Source organism: Oryctolagus cuniculus, chromosome 7 (assembly GCF_964237555.1).
Source record: "Oryctolagus cuniculus chromosome 7, mOryCun1.1, whole genome shotgun sequence".
In the NCBI taxonomy this organism is placed as follows: domain Eukaryota; kingdom Metazoa; phylum Chordata; class Mammalia; order Lagomorpha; family Leporidae; genus Oryctolagus; species Oryctolagus cuniculus.
Genome location: NC_091438.1, coordinates 121,876,791 through 121,896,860, shown reverse-complemented (window position 1 = coordinate 121,896,860; position 20,070 = coordinate 121,876,791). Strand labels below are relative to the sequence as shown.

General features: G+C 39.6%; 1 long non-coding RNA gene across 1 annotated transcript in view; it reads left to right on the top strand.

The window, feature by feature from the left end:
• The window catches only part of LOC138850656 (uncharacterized), a 47,547-nt gene that overhangs the window by 22,283 nt on the left and 5,194 nt on the right, over positions 1-20,070 (top strand). The window contains exons 2-3 of the long non-coding RNA XR_011390722.1: positions 12,879-12,961; positions 19,339-19,482. This is a non-coding gene — a long non-coding RNA (uncharacterized lncRNA). The remainder of the gene's footprint in view (positions 1-12,878; positions 12,962-19,338; positions 19,483-20,070) is intronic.

Below are 20,070 nucleotides of genomic sequence, written 5' to 3'. Positions count from 1 at the left end.
ACTCCTCAAATATCTACAATAGTCAGGGCTGGAGCAGACCAAAGCCAAGAACCATGAACTCAAGTACCTGGTAGGGAGGGCATATGATGCCTCCTAGAATCCATTAGCAGGAAGCTGGATTAGAAGCGGAGGAGCCAGGATTCTAACTGGCACTAGATATGGGATGCAGGCATCCAAGCAGTGGCTGAACACACTGTGCCACAATTCCTATACCATACTGATAATACATTTAAAGTGAGAGCAGAAGTGTAGTTGTGTGTTCTCCAGTCACATCTAGCTGTGTGAGCCTGATGTTAGACAGCTGAATTTAACTAATTTCGCCATAGGAGAATGACAAGGTAAGAGAAAAACAAGGGTGATTATGTGGAGAGTAAATAATTATAATCACTGACCATGGAATTTAAATTAGTTAAGAAAGGTATGAGGTCATAAGTGGGATGAAGGACAAGTGAAAAGTCATAGAAGCAAGGGGGACCTGGAGAATTACTTGAGTCAGGATCTTAGAGGGGTGAACAGAAAGAAAGGAGATGATGGTTAGATAATGGGATGCTTGAAATTGAGATTATTAGAAGGTTTTAGTTTGGGTAAAACTAGGTCTAGGGTATTATTATGGTAGTAAGTGACAGAGGTAGGTGGGAAAGGGTTCAGGTAGGGAGATGTACACAGCCTAATAGAAATTATAGCCTGAGATAAGAGGGATGAACTGTGAAATCCAAGATTTTTGTAGTGATTGATATAATAGGGATAAAAAGAATGAACAGGGGCTGGCACTGTGGTAGAGTGGGTTAAAGCCCTGCCCTGAAGCACTGGCATCCTATATGAGCACTGGTTCTAGTCCCGGCTGCTCCTCTTCTGATCCAGCTCTCTTCTATGGCCTGGGAAAGCAATGGAAGATGGCCCAAGTCCTTGGGCCCCTGCACCCACATGGGAGAACTGGAAGAAGCTCCTGGCTCCTAGCTTGGGATCAGCTCAGCTCCAGCTGTTGCGGCCATCTGGACAGTGAACCAGCAGATGGAAGACCTTTCTCTCTGTCTCTACCCTCTACCTCTCTCTGTAACTCTTTCAAATAAATAAAATAAATCTTTAAAAATTTAGAATAAAGGGATTACTTCTTTTTTTTTTTTTTTTTTGACAGGTAGAGTTATAGCCAGTGAGAGAGAGAGAAAGGTCTTCCCTCCATTGGTTCACTCCCCAAATGGCCACTATGGCCAGCGTTGCGCCGATCCAAAGCCAGGAGCCAGGTGCTTCCTCCTGGTCTCCCATGCGGGTGCAGGGGCCCCAGCACTTAGGCCATCCTCCACTGCCCTCCCAGGCCACAGCAGAGAACTAGACTGGAAGAGGCGCAACCAGGACTAGAACCTGGCACCCATATGGGATGCTGGCACCGCAGGTGGAGGATTAACCAGGTGAGCCATGGCGCGGGTCCCCGGATCACTTGTTAAGGTGCCAAAGAAGATTTTGGTGGAAAGACAGTGGAAAATGCAAGACAGAGAAAGTCTTGCCAAAGCTCAGAGTTCTGTGCCATCTCTTCAATTCTGGTGGAGGCACTGAGGCATAACAAAATGTATCACATATGGAGTGCCAAGGCAGTGTATGAGAAATAAATGTAAGAAAAGCTTGTGGTCAACTTATTACAGTCTGGCTTCAGTTCTGACCACTTTCCCCCCAGAAGCGTAGAAGCGTGCCACAGAGCGAGATTGTGTCTTCTTTTTATTTTATTTAAAAATTTTTATTTTATTTTTACTGGAAAGGGAGAGAGAATGAATCTGGGGGAGAGTAACTCCCATTCCCTGGTTCACTCCCCAAATGCCAGCAACAGCAGCTAGGAACTCAATCCAGGTCTCCCGGGTAGGTGACAGGGACCCAAGTACTTATGCTATCACCTGCTGCTTCCCAGGTTGGGCATTTGCAGCAAGCTAGAATCAGGAGCAAAGCTGGGATTTGAACTCAGTGACTCCAATCTTGGATGTGGGTGTCCCACGTGGAACCTTAACTGCTATGCCAAATGACCACCTTTATATTGAGTCTTCTTGAGATGGACTCCATACAAAAGGGGCATATGGAGGGAGTAAGGTGACCTCAACAGATGAGTAGACTGCCAGAAACCAAAGTTGGGTTTTTTGAAAATAAGGTTGAAAAGAATTATAATCAATAAATTGGAATAGGCATTGAAAATTGTACAGAGATACTCAGGAATTAGAAAAGGCTTACTAGAAGCCCACACAAGGGCTCTGCTAGAAACACAGTCGTGATTGCACAACTGCCACAAAGACCCTAAAGGCAGATTATAATTCCATCAACCAAGTGAGATTTTTCTGCCTCTTACCTTTCCTCCTTTCTCTTGGTCCAATCCAAATACAGCCTTGTGAATAAGGGAGGAGGAATGGAAGAACAAAACAGCAAAGTAGAAAAGAAGTCAATTATGTCACTGTCCCCAACAAAGGATTTCACAGGTCAACCTGGGTAGAAGAGAAGTTTAAATTGTGTAAGAGTTTGAAGTGGGAAAGTTAGGACTTGACTTTCTTTTTTTAATTAAAAAAAATTTTTTTTAGTTTTAATGGAGAGGACTCATTTATTGACTAGAGAATTTTTTAAAATCATTAAAAGTGACTTGAAATTATGGAACTTGCCTGAAATATCATCCAGGGATGAGGAAGAAAAGTTAAATACAAGAGGCTTAAAGGAGTTGGTAGGAAAAAATAAAATTACTTTCTGCTAGCACTGCACCAGGTCCAGCTTGTCTGGTGAAAAGATTATAACTATAAGAAGGAAAATGGTTAGCATCATAAGTAAAGAAGAAAAGTTCTATTAGATTTGAATGGAAAAAAAAGAATCCCCAGGAAGTAAGAAAAGGCATCATTTGAGCAGGACCTGAAAATAGCAGTGTATACTTCAGAGGAGGCAAGAGGAATGGAGCTATGGAAAAATTTAAAGGAAAGAACGAAGATTAGTAACAAACAGGATTTATTAGCCTGGGTTCCTTAGGAAATTATCCCGAGGTAAAGCTAAACTGAGGAAGAGTGAGGAAAAGGGGAAACGAGGAAGAGAAAAACTGGTAGTGATTTCAATGTGTTACACTACTGAATTGGCCATTATAATTCTCAAAATTACACAGCCAGAAATTTATCCAGATAGGGCATCTCCAGACAGATTAGACAGAAACAGAAAGCCTCAGAAAAGTCAATTGGAGAACACTGGAGAAGGTATTAAGTAGTTGGCTCCATCCTGTGTCCCTACTGCCCAAGGTTTACCCTCACAGCGTGAATTTTACTAAATATCTTCATTTCATCTGGCCTCTCCTGCACTTTCTGCGTAAGCAAAACCATGATATTTTGTAGCACAATCCTTCATCTGAGTCTAGAATGTACTGGAGGCGTCAGAGACCTCTAAGATACAGTTTTGAAACCACTGGGGGGTGGGGGGCGGGGGCGGCACTGTGGCCCAGTGGGCTAAAGCCCCAGCCTTTAGCGCTGGCATCCCATATGGGTTCTCCTGAATGAACAATGGGTCATAGAAGAAATTAAAAGAGAAATCAAAAATTTTCTGGAAGTAAATGAGGATAACAGCACAACATACCAAAACTTATGGGATGCAGCAAAAGCAGTGTTAAGAGGAAAGTTTATATCAATAGGTGCCTACATCAAGAAATGGAAAGGCACCAAATAGATGAGCTTTCAATTCACCTCAAGGATCTAGAAAACCTACAGCAAATCAGACCCAAATCTAGTAGGAGAAGAGAAATAATTAAAATCAGAGAAGAAATCAACAGGGTTGAATCAAGAAAAACATTACAAAAAAGTCAGCCAAACGAGCAGCTGGTTTTTTGAAAAAATAAACAAAATTGACACCCCATTGGCCCAACTAACTAAAAAAAGAAGAGAAAAGACCCAAATCAATAAAATCAAAGATGAGAAAGGAAACGTAACAACAGACACCACAGAAATAAAAAGAATCATCAGAAATTACTAGAAGGACTTGTATGCCAGCAAACAGGGAAACCTATCAGAAATGGATAGATTCCTGGACACATGCAACCTACCTAAATTGAACCAGGAAGACATCGAAAACCTAAACAGACCCATAACTGAGACAGAAATTGAAACAGTAATAAAGGCCCTCCCAACAAAGAAAAGCCCAGGACCAGATGGATTCACTGCTGAATTCTACCAGACATTTAAAGAAGAACTAACTCCAATTCTTCTCAAACTATTCAGAACAATTGAAAAATGAAGAGAGCATCACCTTAATTCCTAACCGGAAAAAGATGCAGCATTGAAAGAGAATTACAGACCAATATCCCTGATGAACATAAATGCAAAAATCCTCAATAAAATTCTGGCCAATAGAATGCAACAACACATCAGAAAGATCATCCACCCAGACCAAGTGGGATTTATCCCTGGTATGCAGGGATGGTTCAATGTGCGCAAGACAATCAATGTGATACACCACATTAACAGACTGCAGAAGAAAAACCATATGATTATCTCAATAGACGCCGAGAAAGCATTTGATAAAATACAACACCCTTTCATGATGAAAACCATAAGGAAACTGGGTATGGAAGGAACATTCCTCAATACAATCAAAGCAATTTATGAAAAACCCACGGCCAACATCCTATTGAATGGGGAAAAGTTGGAAGCATTTCCACTGAGATCTGGTACCAGACAGGGATGCCCACTCTCACCACTGCTACTATTCAATATAGTTCTGGCAGTTTTAGCCAGAGCTATTAGGCAAAAAAAAAGAAATTAAAGGAATACAAATTGGGAAGGAAGAACTCAAACTATCTCTCTTTGCAGATGATATGATTCTTTATTTAGAAGACCCAAAGAACTCTACTAAGAGACTATTGGAACTCATAGAAGAGTTTGGCAAAGTAGCAGGATATAACATCAGTGCACAAACATCAACAGCCTTTGTATACACAGGCAATGCCATGGCTGAGGAAGAACTTCTAAGATCAACCCCATTCACAATAGCTACAAAAACAATCAAATACCTTGGAATAAACTTAACCAAGGAAGTTAAAGATCTCTATGATGAAAATTACAAAACCTTAAAGAAAGAAATAGAAGAGATTACCAAAAAATGGAAAAATCTTCCATGCTCATGGATTGGAAGAATCAATATCATCAAAATGTCCATTCTCCCAAAAGCAATTTATAGTTTCAGTGCAATACCAATCAAGATACCGAAGACCTTCTTCTCAGATCTGGAAAAAATGATGCTGAAATTCATATGGAGACACAGGAGACCTTGAATAGCTAAAGCAATCTTGCACAGCAAAAGCAAAGCCGGGAGCCGGCGCTGCGGCTCACTAGGCTAATCCTCCAGCTTGCAGCGCCGGCACACCGGGTTCTAGTCCCGGTCAGGGCGCCGGATTCTGTTCCAGTTGCCCCTCTTCCAGGCCAGCTCTCTGCTGTGGCCAGGGAGTGCAGTGGAGGATGGCCCAAGTGCTTGGGCCCTGCACCCCATGGGAGACCAGGAGAAGCACCTGGCTCCTGCCTTTGGATCAGCGCGGTGTGCGTGTCAGCCATGGTGGCCATTGGAGAGTGAACCAACGGGAAAGGAAGACCTTTCTCTCTGTCTCTCTCTCTCTCTCTCTCTCACTGTCCACTCTTCTGTCAAAAAAAAAAAAAAAAAAAAAAAAGCAAAGCCAGAGGCATCACAATACCAGATTTCAGGACATACTACAGGGCAGTTGTTATCAAAACAGCATGGTACTGGTACAGAAACAGATGGATAGACCAATGGAAGAAAATAGAAACACCAGATATCAATTCAAACATCTACAGCCAACTTATATTTGATCAAGGATCCAAAACCGATCCCTGGAGTAAGGACAGTCTATTCAATAAATGGTGCTGGGAACATTGGATTTCCACATGCAGAATCATGAAGGAAGACCCCTACCTTTCACCTTACACAAAAATTCACTCAACATGGATTAAAGACTTAAATCTACAACCTGACCCCATCAAATTATTACAGAGCATTGGAAAAACCCTGCAAGATATTGGCACCAGCAAAGACTTTTTGGAAAAGACCCCAGAAGCACAGGCAGTCAAAGCCAAAATTAACTATTGGGATTGCCTCAAATTGAGAAGTTTCTGTACTTCAAAAGAAACAGTCAGGAAAGTGAAGAGGCAACTGACAGAATGGGAAAAATTATTTGCAAACTATGCAACAGATAAAGGGTTGATACCAGAATCTACAATAAATCAAGAAACTCCACAACATCAAAACAAACAACCCACTTAAGAGATGGGCCAAGGACCTCAATAGACATTTTTCAAAAGAGGAAATCCAAAGGGCCAACAGACACATGAAAAAATGTTCAAGATCACTAGCCATCAGGGAAATGCAAATCAAAACCACAATGAGGTTTCACCTCACCCTGGTGAGAATGGCTCACATTCAGAAATCTACCAACAATAGATGCTGGAGAGGATGTGGGGGAAAAGGGACACTAACCCACTGTTGGTGGGAATGCAAACTGGTTAAGCCACTATGGAAGTCAGTCTGGAGATGCCTCAGAAACCTGAATATAACCCTGCCATACAACCCAGCCATACCACTCCTTGGAATTTACCCAAAGGAAATTAAATTGGCAAACAAAAAAGCTGTCTGCACATTAATGTTTATTGCAGCTCAATTCGCAATAGCTAAGACCTGGAACCAACCCAAATGCCCATCAACAGTAGACTGGATAAAGAAATTATGGGCCGGCGCCGCGGCTCATTAGGCTAATCCTCCGCCTAGCGGCGCCGGCACACCGGGTTCTAGTCCCGGTCGGGGCGCTGGATTCTGTCCCGGTTGCCCCTCTTCCAGGCCAGCCCTCTGCTGTGGCTAGGGAGTGCAGTGGAGGATGGCCCAGGTGCTTGGGCCCTGCACCCCATGGGAGACCAGGAAAAGCACCTGGCTCCTGGCTCCTGCCATCGGATCAGCGCGGTGCGCCGGCCGCAGCGCGCCGGCCGCGGCGGCCATTGGAGGGTGAACCAACGGCAAAGGAAGACCTTTCTCTCTGTCTCTCTCTCTCACTGTCCACTCTGCCTGTCAAAAATAAAAAAAAAAAATAAAATAAAATAAAATAAAAAAAGAAATTATGGGACATGTACTCTATAGAATACTATACAGCAGTCAAAAACGATGAAACCTGGTCATTTGCAACAAGATGGAGGAATCTGGAAAACATCATGTTGAGTGAACTAAGCCAGTCACAAAGGGACAAATATCATATGATCTCCCTGATTGGCGACAACTAACTGAGCACCAAAGGGGAAACCTGTTGAAGTGAAATGGACACTATGAGCAACAGTGACTTGATCAGCTCTTATCCTGACTGTTGATGTACAATGTAATACTCTATCCATTTTAGTATTTTTTTTTTTGTTTTAGTAATATTGGTTGAACTCTGTAATTAACACACAATTATTCTTAGGTGTTTAAATTTTAACTGAAAAGTGATCCCTGTTAGGAATTTGGAAAACATTATGCTGGGTGAAATAAGCGAGTCCCAGTGGGACAGATATCATATATTCTCCCTGAATGGTGACAACAAACCGAGCACCAAAAATTAAACCTGTTGAAGTGAAATGAACACTGTGAGAAATGGTGACTTGATCAGCCCTTGCCCTGACTGTTGATGAACAACATAATACGTTATCCCTCTTAGTATTTTTTTTGTTTGTTCTACTTAATACTTTTGATTGAATACTGTAATCAACACACAGTTATTCTTAAGTGTTGAAACTTAACTGAAAAGTGTTCCCTGTTAAATATAAGAGTGGGAATAAGAGAGGGAAGAGATGTGCAATTCGGGATATGCTCAAGCTGACTTGCCCCAAACGGTAGAGTTAGAAACAGACCAGGGGATTGCAATACAATCCCATCAAGGTGGCATGTACCAATGCCATCTCACTAGTCAAAGTGATCAATGTCTGCTCACAATTGATCATAATGATAGGACTAAGAGCCAAAGGGATCACATAAACAAGACTAGTGTCTGCAAATACTAACTGACAGAATCAAAAAGGGAGAGAACGATCCAACATGGGAAGTGAGATACACAGCAGACTCATAGAATGGCAGATGTCCTAAACAGCACTCTGGCCTCAGAATCAGCCCTTAAGGCATGCGGATCCGGCTGAAAAGCCCATGAGAGTATTTCAGGCATGGAAAGCCAAGACACTCTGGCAGAAAAAAAATGGCCTAAATGAAAGATCTCTGTGAGTGAGATCCCAGTGGAAAGAACAGGTCATCAAAGAAGGAGGTACCTTTCTCTGAAGGGAGGAGAGAACTTCCACTCTGACTATGACCTTGTCTAAATATGATCAGAGTCGGTGAACTCAAAAGGCTTCCATAGCCTTGGCAACTCATGACAAGAGCCTAGGGTGATTACTGATGCCATAAACAAAAGTGTCAATTTGTTAAGTCAACAACAGAAGTCACTGTGCACTTACTCCTCATGTAGGATCTCTGTCCTTAATGTGCTGTACATTGTGACTTAATGCTATAACTAGTACTCAAACAGTATTTTTCACTTTGTGTTTCTGTGTGGGTGCAAACTGTTGAAATCTTTACTTAATGTATGCTAAACTGATCTTCTGTATATAAAGAGAATTGAAAATGAATCTTGATGTGAGTGGAAGAGGAGAGGGAGCGGGAGAGGGGAGGGTTGCAGGTGGGAGGGAAGTTATGGGTGGGGGGAAGCCATTGTAATCCATAAGCTGTACTTTGGAAATTTGTAGTCATTAAATAAAAGTTAAAAAAAAGAAATCTGATAATATGTCATATTGTGAAAACATAATTAAAGTATAATTTCTTCTTGCTTAATTAAGGGGTTACCTTTTGAGAAATGCATCATTGGGTGATTTGTCATTATATTAACATCACAGAGTGTACTTATACAAACCTAGATGATATCATTTATTCACACGTAGGCTATAGGTTGTAAATTACTATAATTGCAGTCCATTACTGATTGAAACAAGATTACAGAAAGATGCTTCTTGACCTGGACATTGCTTTCCCAGGAATATTTCTCTATTCTAGCAATAGCTTCCCTTTTTACTGGATATCCTAAACTATTTAGTGTTTGTGTGTTTGTTTTTATAATATATTATACATTCTTTTTTTTAAACTTTTATTTAATGAATATAAATTTCCAAAGTACAGCTTATGGATTACAATGGCTTCCCCCCCATAACATCCCTCCCACCCGCAACCCTCCCCTTTCCCACTCCCTCTCCCCTTCCATTCACATCAAGATTCATTTTCATTTCTCTTTATATACAGAAGATCAGTTTAGCATACATTAAGTAAAGATTTCAACAGTTTGCTCCCACACAGAAACACAAAGTGAAAAATACTGTTTGAGTACTAGTTATAGCATTAAATCTCAATGTATAGCACACTAAGGACAAAGATCCTACATGAGGAGTAAGTGCACAGTGACTCCTGTTGTTGACTTAACAAATTGACACTCTTGTTATACATTCTTAAACATCTTTGCCTTTACAAATGCTATTGTCTGCCTAGAATATGGTTATCCTCTTACCCTACCCCACTTTTTCCCTAGTAATTTCCATAAAATTAACTCAATCCTTCAAATCCAGAAAACTTTCCCAAGCAATCTCAGACATAATTAGGAATCTCTTTTGGGTTTCTCTAGAACTGTAGCCTAGCATTTTTTTTCTTTTCTTTTTTTTTAAGATTTATTTATTTATTTGAAAGGAAAAGTTACAGAATAAGAGAGAGGGAGGGAGAGACAGAATTCTTGCATCTACTGGTTCATTCCCCAAATGGCCTCAAAGGCCAGAACTGGGCCAGTTCAAAGCCAGGAGCTAGGAGCATCTTCCAGGTCTCCCACGTGGATTGCAGGAGCCCAAGGACTTGGGCCATTTTCTGCTGCTTTTACAGGTGTATTAGCAGGGAGCTGGATGGGAAGTGGAGCAACTGGGACTCGAACCAGTGCCCATATAGGATGCCAGCACTGAAGGCTGTGACTTGACCCACTGTGTCATAGTCCTGACCCCCTAAATGGCTGCAACAGTCAGCTCTGAGCCAAGACTAAGTCAGAAAGCCAATGCTTCATCTCGTTCTCCCAGGTGGGTGTAGTGGCCCAAGCAGTGTTGAAGCGCTGCCCATATGGGATGCCAGGGTGGCAGGCAGCAGTTTAACCAATGAGCCACAATGCCAGCCCCTAGCATTTTCAAACTGTTAAGTTTCTGTTACTTATCTGACTGTCTCACTAGAATGTAGAGTCCTTGACAACAGGAATTTTTATTTGGTTTTTATGACATTAATACATTGCATAGAATCTAGCATAATGTAGGCACGACAAAGGTTTTTGTAAGTGACTGGACAAGAGAACATCTAGGAAACATTCTGGTAGGATTCTTGCATTGAGCATCTTCTACATGCTCAGTATACCTGTGGTTTTCTATGGCCCATGGTTAAAAAGACAGAATTCTAGAATTCCCACATATGGCAAGAAGGTACTACATTTATTTTCTTCAGTTACAGGGAGACATTCAAATACAGAAAATTGCTCATAACCCCAGAAACCATTTTAGTAGCCAAGTGATTTAAACAGTGGATAGATTTCTCAATACAGGTGGGACAATCAATAGATCTACTTCCTCTCCTTAAGAGCAGTCATAAGAGCAACAAAAACAGCAGATTCAGCTAGCACAGCTTGTTCCTATGGTCACTCTCAGGAACACAGTAGCATTCCACACTAGAAGATACAGAAATGGCTGTTTTGGGACAAGCATTTGGGCTAGCAGTTAACATACTGGTTAGGCAGTCATGCCCACTATTGGAGTACCTGGGCTCAATTCCTGGCTCCCGCTCCAGTTCCCTGCTAATGCTAAACCCTGAAAGGCAGCAGTGAAAGCTCAAGTAATTGGGTCTCTTGTTACCTACATGGGGGACTTGGATTGACTCCTCCCCCACCCACTATTGTGGTTATTGGGTGGACTGAACCAGCAGACAGGAGTGTATACACTTGGCCTCTTTATGTTCCTCTGCCACTTAAATATGAAGAAAAGAAATGGCTATCTTCTTGGCACTTTTAGTATTCATTTATTATAGATAACATTTTGAAAGCAACTGTCTTCATTTATACAGGATTAATCATCTTTCAGTATATATTGACACTCAGAGATATATCTAAAATTTAGCCCATTTGTATTATTACAGTATAATTTTTTCCTTTAAATCAACAGATGTTTTCTGAATCACGCTAAAGTTACTAGAAACCATAAATGCTTGATTTCTTTATTCATTTAAAGTAACTTTTAAATTGAAAACATTAACTTAGTAAATGTAAAGTCAACTGTGTTTTTAAGACATGATTATCTCATTTGTTTCATTACACATTAAAAACATTAGAAACTAAATTTAAAATCCTCAAAGGACATAAATTGGCTGCTAGTCAATTGCTCAGAAACCAATGTAATGATCACATGTTGAACTCTACAGTAGTTGGTTATTTTGTTTTACTTTAACTTCTCACCATCATGTTCCTGCTGTTTTTGACAGTGATCTGATAAAAAAATTTTTAACCAGTATATATACAGAACATGTTATAAAATTTGGTACACTTTAGTCTAAATAACTTATGATGTTTTAACAGCCGGAAATCCTGTTACTGAATTTGTTAATATTCAACTACTTCTATTAGGATTTTAATGGTAATTGTGGTCTTATAAACATATGATCAAAAGTATTATGTGGGAATGTGTACACAAAACCAAATTTGGGTAAAAATGAACTACAGTAAACTTTTAACAGAAATGCAATTTAGAATTTAGAAATTTGTCATTTTAATGACACAAGAAATAAGCATTTCTTCTGAGAAGCCACCTGTAACACATTAAGTGTAAATCATACTTTCTCAAGTGCTGTTTTGGGACTTTAATGTTGCAATTCCAGATGCATAAGTTAAGTTGGTTAAGCAAGGGTATTGTTGCATTTGGAGTGAGCAAAAAGAAAGTGATGAAAGACAGGCCTTAAAATATGTTAGAGGAGAAACACTTTGGAATTTAAACTTGATGTAGAGTAAATGTGAGGAAAATAATCTAACATAATAATTGAGATTTTAATGTATAAACATTTACATAGCACAGGATCATTTATTCAGTGAACCTATTCAATTTATTCTTATTAAATCATAACATAAAAAATTTCCTCTTAATTAAAAATAAAACACCAGTCTATATAAGAATAAAAACTATTTCAACATTAAATGCACTATATAAATACAGAGTTCAATATCAACCCTAAGTCTTTTAAAACTTTTACTAAAAAATCCTCATAATTTTTAACAACACTTTTAGAGTGCTTGCAATATACCAGTTACTGTCTTAAGTATATTAAAATTGTCACTAAATTCTTATGATAGCCACATGAAGTAGATACAGTTTTCCTCATTTTACAAATGACGACACACATTGATTTACAGTGGATAAACCTCCAATACACAGATTTCAAATAATTTGCCAAGGTCACAATGCATAAGTGGCAGGGCCAGACCTGAACCCAAACAATCACGCCAAAGTCTATGAACATATCCATTATTTGTTATGCTGCTTTCCCAATGTCTACTATTTTTAAAATCTTTAGAAAATTAGCTAGTATCATAAAATAACATTTTTAAAAGATGTATTTATTTGAAAGGCAGAGTTACAGAGGGAGAGACAGAGAAGTGGAGCAGCCTGGACTTGAACTGTGCCCATATGGGATGCAGGTAGTAGCTTAACCCTCTTTGCTACAAGTCCAGCCCCAGAAAATAATATTGTAAAAATTTTAATTGATAGAAATGTCAAAGAACCTAATGGCTAAGCTGATTTTCTATATTTTATTAGAATTCCCCATAAATACTTGAATTCTTCATGAAGATCTTCAACAAAAGAGTATATAGAAGTTACCTAAACACGTTTCTACTAAGGTAAATACTTTCATTTTCACAAATTAATATTTTACTGAAGTATGTCTCATTCAAGCTTTACCCTATTTTATCCTACTTCTTAAAGTTATACAATGTTAATCTTACTCTTCTTTTACACTGTTTCCTTCCATATAGGTGAAGAAACCAAGTATGTTCTCTCTCTTTCCTCCTCCCAGGCTAAACATTCTATTTCCTTCCAAATTTCTTCATGTACACAGTGGAATTTCCTCATATTTCAATTTTTTTCTTTTCTGGAAATTGTCCAATTTGTCTTGCATTGCTTAAAGTGCACCATTCCCAAAATGAGTTCCATACTCAAGGAGTATTTTGGCCACAATAGTATTTCATTCTAAATACTATTAATATAGATGAGTACTTACTTTTTTGGATGGAAGAATTTATCAACTCACATCACTTATCATAAAATAAATCTTGCTTCCCAAATAAATAAAATTTTAAAAAATAAAACAAATTAAGGTTTTTCCACATTTGTTGCAGCTAATAAACATAATGTATTGTGCAACTGATTTTTAGACATAAATTCAAAAATTATTTAACCTTATAAAATTAAGTCTTATGGGAGATCAGTCCATTATTCCAGTCTTGAGAGCTTTTAAAATCTTGATCATTTCATTTGGGATGCTATTAATGCTCATCCAAAACATCCATTTAACACCAAGCAGGAAATAAAGATTTACTCCTAGCTTTTAAAACATTTATGTAAATAACTTTAAATTTCATAAAAGACTTAGGTGTTCCAAATCATTATGATAGTAGATATGCCTGCTACAGATTTGCCCTATTAACATTTCACAAATCGTATTTATCACAATTAATGAGACAATATTGATAGTTATTAAGTGAAGTCCATAGTTTACTTAGATTTTCCTCTGTTTTTTCCCAATGCCTTCTTTCTGTTCCAGGACCCCAACCAGGATAACATATTATCTTTAATAGCCACATCTTCTTGGGTTCCTCTTGGTTGTGACAGTTTCATAAACTTTCCTTGCTTTTGGTGGCCTTTATAGTTTTGAAGAGTACTAGCCAGGTATTTTGTAGAATGTACTTCAGCTGGATTTTACCTGATATTTTACTCATGAATAGACTGAGGTTATGAGTTTTTGGGAGAAAGAGCATAGAGGTAAAACAGCATGATCATCACATCATAATAACAGTACATGCTATCAATGTGACTTATCATTGTTGATCCTAGCCTTGGTCACCTAGTTTTTCATAGTGTTGTCAGGATTCTTCACTTTAAAATTTCTCTTTTTTTTAATTTCTTTCCATATTTTACTCTTTTAAAGACAATCACTACATGTAGCCCACGTTAATGAAGTGGGGATTTGTATTCCATCTCCTTAAAGGCAGAATACCTACATAAATTATTTGGAATTCTTTGGTACAAAATATTTGTCAGCTCTTCCTTGTATATTATTAACTTATTCAATCTTTCATTTATACCTGTATGGACTCGTGGATATTTATTTTATACTTCGTGTTATAATCAAATACTATTTTATTAGTTTTACTCAAATTGTTTCAGTTTTGGCTATTGAGAGCTCTTTCAGCTGTCCACTGTATCCCTTTGACACACTCCCATCATAGTGGACTTTCTTTTTTAAAGTACTTTCACTTTCCAGCACTATTACTTTCTGGATCATCTTGTATATTTCCTTCCCATTAGCCATTTCTCTCAGGCCTCCCACTAGCTTTTAATTACCAAATATTTCCTTTGTTCTAAAACATACCAATGACTCTTACTCACTGAGTGTTATTTTTAATATAGTTAAATGCTTTCTTTATTGCTTACTTATCACATCAACATGTCCTTGGTCATCCATCATCTGTTGTCGAAAGAATAGGTCTAGAGAGTGTGAGCTGAAATCCAGACACAACTGATAACAGTTTCCTTCCTCCAATAAAACTCTATTAAAGGGGTTGGCGCTGTGGCGTGGCGGGTAAAGCTGCCGCCTGTAGTGCTAGCATCCCATATGGACGCCAGTTCAAGTCCTGGCTGCTCCACTTCCGATCCAGCTCTCTGCTATGGCCTGGGAAAGCAGCAGAGGATGGCCCAAATCCTTGGGCCCCTGCACCTGCATGAGAGGCCCAGAAGAAGCTCCTGGCTCCTGGCTTTGGATAAGCTCAGCTCTGGCTGTTGCAGTCATTTGGGAAGTGGATAGAAGATTCTCTCTCTCTCCTCTCTCTCTCTCTCTCTCTCTGCCTCTGCATTCTGTAACTCTGGCTTTCAAATAAAATAAGTAAATCTTTAAAAAAATAAAAAGTCCAAGCTACCCCAAAAGAAGTCTATTAAAAATTTCTAACGATAGCAACTAAAATAAAGAAGGGATTTATCGACATGATTGCTTACTGAATGCAGGCTGACTGCAAGCACAAGAACAAGGTATAATAACCTGAAGATAAGTTTAATTCAGTAAAACAGTTAACAATGCAAACAAGGGGTAGGTGTTTCTAACAGGATGCCATTTAGGGTGCCCATTTCCCATGACAAGAGTGTCTGGGTTTAACTGCAGCTCTGGCACCCAATCCAGCTTCCTGCTAATGCAGACTCTGGGAGGTAGTAGTGATGGATAAAGTGGTTGGGTTGCTGTCACTCACATGAGAGACTTGGATTGAGTTCCCAACTCCAGACTTCAGTCCCTACCTGTTACGGGCAGCAGATGGGAGCTCTATCTCTGTCTCTCAAATAAAGAAACATATATAAATATTAAACAAATACTAACATGCATAAATGGAAGACAACATGTGTCAGATAATTTGTGATTATCCCTTTTCACAGTGGGAAAATATTTATTAAGCTGATGGTGAACTGAGAAGTCTTATAGTGCCAGAAAAACAGCTTTTTGAGATAGCTTACAGGATAGCAATGAAAATGATGAAAGAGTTGGATAATTGAAATTATGAGTAATTGTTAAGGAATACTATATTACGGAGGAGACAATATATATACAGGATTATTTAATAGTGCACTTTGAGGTATCTATTATAGTGCTTGGAAGAGATTGAGTCATTATTGAAAACATTAAAATCATTTGAAATGGCACATTTTTGAGGAGGGCCTATGCAATCTTTTTCAGATTACAACCCAGGCGTCTCTAGAGATCAAGTTCAAGATGCCATTAATTTAATCATCTAAAAGCTGTATCTAAAGTCAAAGCAAATGTTGGCATAACATGCTTCTATCATAGAATTGAAAGGACTAAGACATTTGCTTTTAGATAATTTTAGCCGATTGTTTATTTCCAGTTTCAGAGTATCTGGGCTTTTGCCCTGCCTCCAGCTTCTAGTTCTAGCTTCCTGCTAATTCAGACCCTGGGAGGCAGCAGGTAATGGCTCAAGTAGTTGGGTCCTTGCCACCCACGTGACAGACTTGGATTGAGTTCCTGGCTGCTGTCTTTGGCCTGGCTCAACCAGAGTTCTTTTGGCCATTGAGGGAATGAACTAGGGAATGGTAGAAACACAACCACTTGAGTTATCACCAGGGCCAGGAGTTGAACCCAAGCACTTAGATGTGGGACATGTGCATCCTAACTGGCGTCTTTTTTTTTTTTTTTAAGACATATTTATTTGGAAGGCGGGATTATAGAGGCAGAGGGACACATATACACACAAGAGATCTTCTAACCATTGGTTCGCTCCCCTAAAAGGCTGCCAACAGCAGGGCTAGGCCATACCAAGGCTGGCCTATTAAAGTCTCCCATGAGGGTGGCAGAGCCTCAAGCACTTAGTTCATCTTCTGCTGCCTTCGCAAGAGCATTAGGAGGGAGTGGATCAGAAGTGGAGCAGCCAAGACTTGAATCAGCACCCTTAGGGCATGCTAGTGTTGCAGATGGTGGCTTAACTTGCTGCACCACAACACTAGTTCCCCAACTTGCATCGTAATCACTAGGCAAATCTCTGCCCTCAATATAATTTTTAAAAACACAAGAGTCAGATGCAGCAGATTCTAGCTCAAGGAGATGGGCTCCTGCCAGCCATGTGGGAGAGCTGGACTGAGTTCTGGGTCTTAGCTTCAGCTTGGCCAGGTCCTGGCTGTTATAAGCATTAGGGGAGTGAAACAGTGGATGGAAGATCGGTCTCTCTTTCAATAAAATAAAAAAATAATAAAAATTATGCTAACCTATAGATCAATGAATAAATCATAGAGAAATTGAAAGCATTTTGAAAAGAATGAAAATTAAAACACAACATAGCAAAACTTGTAAGACAAAATCAGAGCCTAGATGAAAATATAACTTTAAATATATATATTGGAAAAGAATAAAGGTTTCAAACCAATATTTTTTAAAAGATTTATTTATTTATTTGAAAGGCAGAGTTACAGGGAGGCAGAGGCAGAGAAAGAGAAAGAGAGAGAGAAGTCTTCCATCCGCTGGTTCATTCTCAAGATGGCCACAATGGCCAGAGTTGTGCCGATCTGAAGCCAAGAGCCAGGAGCTTCTTATGGGTCTCCCATCAGGTGCAGGGGCTCAAGGACTTGGACCGTCCTCTACTGCTTTCCCAGGCCACAGCAGAGAGCTGGATCAGAAGTGGAACAGCCAGGACTCGAACCGGCACCCACATGGGATGCTGGCACTACAGGTGGCAGCTTTACCTGCTATGCCACAGCTCTGGCCTCTCAGACCAATACTTATGCTGCAAATTTACATAAGAATCAAACAAAGTAAATTAAGCTCAAAGCAAGCAAAAGGAAGAAAATAATAAACAATAGAGAGGAAATCAATGACAAAGGTAATAGACACAATTTTAAAAACATTGAAACCAAAGTTGTTAAGATAAAGTTGTTAAACCTTTAGCTAGATTGACAGTGAAACAATGAGCAAAATAAGGAATGTACAAGATGATATGTTTATCATTGCTAATCCTACACACCAAAAAAAAAAAAGTGTCAAAGGGATTATAACAAATAGTTTAATGCCAAGTTAGATTATACAGATACATTCCTAAAAAGATTCAAATTGCCAAAACTGACCCAAAGAAGGGGACAGGTTTTGGTCCAGTGGTTAAGATGCCTGTTAAGATGCCCATGTCTGGGGCCAGTGCTGTGACATAGTGAGTAAAGCCACTGCCTGCAGTGCTGGCATCCCATATGGGTGCTGGTTTGAGTCCCAGTTGCTCCTCTTCTAATCCAGCTCTTTGCTATGTCCTAGGAAAGCGGTAGAAGATGGCCCAAGTCCTTGGGCCTCTGCACCTGCGTGGGTGATCTGAAAGCAGCTCCTGGCTCCTGGCTTTGGATCTGCCCAGTTCTATCCATTGCAGCCATTTGGGGAGTGAACCAGTGGATGGAAGACTCACTCTCTCTCTCTCTCTCTCTCTCTCTCTGCCTCTGCCTCTGCCTCTGCCTCTCTGTAACTCTGCCTTTCAAATAAATAAGTAAATCTTACAAAAAAAAAAAAAAAAGATGGCCATGTCTGAGGCTGGGGCTGTGGCATAGTGGGCTAAGCCTCCACTTGCAGCACTGGCATCCCATATGGTATGCTGGCACTTCATGCCAGAGCGTTAACCTGCTGCACCACAGTGCCAGCCCCCCAAGTAATTTTTAATGTCTGAAATTTTATGAATATGATATGCCAAATTATAAAAATAAAGGATAAAAGCATGATCATTCCAACTGATACAGAAAAGTAATTGATAAAATTGACTTGTTCATGATAAAATCTTTTGCAAACTATAAATTAAAGTGAAATTCCTGAATCTGATAAAGAGCAGTGAACAAAACCTTACATATCTAACACAGTATTTAATGATGCAATACGAAATACTTCCTCCTAATATGTGGATCGGATCAAATGTCTTACCATTTCTATTCAACATTTTATTGTAAATTCTAGTCTGTATAATATGGCTGGCAAGAAGGATTAAAGCGCACATACTTAACTTTATTTCCTTATTCTTATTTTTATACTGATTATATTTATTGAAATATAATTTTATGTCTGTCGAATCTAACAATAAAAACTTAGCTTATTTTTTACAATTAAAAAAAAGGTTTATTTATTTATTTGAAAGGCAGAGTGACAGAGGGAGAGACAGAGAGAAAGAGATTTTCCATCCACCAGCTCACTCCCCAGATTGCCACCAACAGCTAGGGCTAGGCCAGGCTGAGGCTAGGAGCCAGGAATTCCATTCAGGTCTCCCACGTGGGTGGGTAGCAGGGACCCAAGCACTTGGGTCATCATCTGCTACCTTTCCATTAAAAAATCTTTCCAAGCATTTATTTTCTTATCTAACTTTTCAAATATTTTGTCAAATAGGTTTTTGCCATTACTTATATAAGTTTAAAATCTTGGTTATATCTGTGATATTATTCTTTTATCTCTTTCTCTTTTGTTTCTCTCTCTTTTTTTCTGGATAAGTTCTGCCTCAGTGTGCTATTTGTGTTCCCGACATACTAAAGCAATAGAGAATCAATCACCAAGCAATAAAAGCCATCTTTCAACTTGGATCAGACTCTTTGTCATTGTTGGACCTGTATAAAGCAACATGGAAGAGAAAGGAAGGTAACTAAAAGTCTCTCTCCTATCTCATCCCTTGTCTGTGTCCCTAGCCCTCACTGATTCCAGTACATTCTTTTTGCTACATTTTGCAGACATTTTCACTATTTTTAAAGTTTTCTCATAGTCTTTGAGTTAGTTGATGAGAATGTATCTGAAATGTACCAGCTCCTCTTTCTGTGGCCTTTCCTGTGTAGCATTCAGTGGAGGGAGCCAATGAATCTGTGAGTCTGTTAAGAGACAGCAAACGGGTGGGAGTTGGCACAACAGAAGGGAGTTCCAGGGCTGGTGCCATGGCTCACTAGGCTAATCCTCTGCCTGCGGCGCCGGTACCCCGGGGGTTCTAGTCCCGGTTGGGGCGCCGGATTCTGTCCCAGTTGCTCTCTGCTGTGGCCCAGGTGTGCAGTGGAGGATGGCCCAGGTCCTTGGGCCCTGCACCCACATGGGAGACCAGGAGAAGCACCTGGCTCCTGGCTTTGGATTGGCGCAACACACTGGCCATAGTGGCCACTTGGGGGGTGAATCAACGGAAAAAGGAAGATCTTTCTCTCTGTCTGTCTCTCTCACTGTCTAACTGCCTGTCAAAAGAAAAAA